General features: G+C 37.0%; 1 pseudogene; it reads left to right on the forward strand.

Annotated features, from left to right (window-relative positions):
- Nucleotides 1-267: 267 nt before the first annotated feature.
- Nucleotides 268-920, forward strand: LOC108730235 (uncharacterized; annotated as a pseudogene).
- The last annotated feature ends 783 nt before the right edge of the window (nucleotides 921-1703 follow it).

Below are 1703 nucleotides of genomic sequence, written 5' to 3' on the forward strand. Positions count from 1 at the left end.
AGATCGGAAGAAACATTTGGCGTGAAATATTCGAATTACATTGGCGACGGCGACTCGAAGACTTTCTTGGGAATTTTGAAGGTAAATCCGTACGGAGACGAATGTCCGGTTATAAAAAATGAATGTGTGGAACACGTGCAGAAAAGGATGGGCATACGACTATGGAATATAAAAAAGAAAAATCTCGGTGGAAAAAATCGTCTGACCGAAGCTGTTATAAAAAAGCTAACAATTTTTTATGGCTTAGCTATTAGAAGACATCAAGATTCCGTTGAAGACATGAAAAATGCTATTTTTGCCACGTTAAACCACTACTGTTCGACCGATGTAAAACCAAGACACGAGAAATGTCCTGCGGGCGCCGACAGCTGGTGCAAGTGGCGCAAAGCTCAAGCGACGAACGAACTGAAAAATTTTAAACACGATGCTCCATTAATTAACAGCGATATCGAGAAACATATTCGCCCAATTTACGAAGATCTGTCGAATAAAGAGCTTTTAACGCGATGTCTTGGTGGTCATACCCAAAACCCAAACGAATCATTCAATTCAACGGTGTGGCGTATGGCGCCAAAACATTTACATTCCGGCAAAAAAATTGTCCAGATAGCTGCATATATGGCCGCAGGCATTTTTAATGAGGGATACTCATCCATCCTGATGACAATGCAGCTGCTGGATTTACGCATTGGCCAGCAATGTAAATTATTTGCCGATACTATTGACCAATCGCGGATTGAGCGACAGAACGCGCGGCAGTCACTCAGCAGCAAAGGCCAGGACAGCTCGAAGAGCCGAACAAATTCATCTTCATGAATACTACGAGAAAGCTGAAGGCCTCTTATATAGTGCAGGAATCGCTGATTAGCAGATTATTGATATAAGTAGTCAATAAATCGAACTTTTTCCGACCGCAAACTTTAAAGTGTGTTTTCTCGAGTTTTCATTTTTACGATTTTTCCTAAACTGCGTACACGATAGCAAAAAAAATATTTGACCGATCGACAAAAGCCAAAGTGCATTCTCTTCACAACTAAATTCCCTTCTATATGAACCAAAAAAATTATTAAAAACTAAATTCCCTTCTATATGAACTAAAAAAATTATTAAAAAAGTCTTTTTTAATAATTTTTACATCAGGTCAAAGTCAAATTTAAACATGTAAAAATGCATAATTTGTGTTCAAACTACAAATAATCATCATTATGCCTCTTTTTCGGAATTTTTTAAGTTCATATAGAAGATATACATGTCTAAATTAATAATCAGTTTAATTTTTTCATTTCAGACAAGAATTGCGAGCGGCATCGTGTACGCAGATGGACAACTCCAGAGCCGAGGCGCTCCACACAATAGCCTCTACATCCGCCATTTTCTATTAAATTGCTCCATAAAAATTCACTTTATACCCTTTGAATACATATTAAAATGAGGCATAAACGTTTAAGAAGCTTAATTATTTTTTCCCTTCTAAAAAAATTCCCAAAATATTGCTATTTTTTGGCCTTGTAAAGTCTTGTAAGACTACCGCCTTAATTCCAAATTCGATAATAGTGACTCTTTGATTCATTTCTTACATTATATTATATATCGTTCTATCTCACTTAAACGCATACATCTGTCTTTATCTAACATATGCCAGCACCATCTATCGCAAGACCGCGTAACTATTACTACACGGAATTTCGACTCTGTTGACAGTC

The sequence above is a fragment of the Mycetomoellerius zeteki genome, unplaced genomic scaffold, assembly GCF_001594055.1.
Source record: "Mycetomoellerius zeteki isolate Tzet28-1 unplaced genomic scaffold, Tzet1.0 scaffold865, whole genome shotgun sequence".
NCBI classification, from domain to species: Eukaryota; Metazoa; Arthropoda; class Insecta; order Hymenoptera; family Formicidae; genus Mycetomoellerius; species Mycetomoellerius zeteki.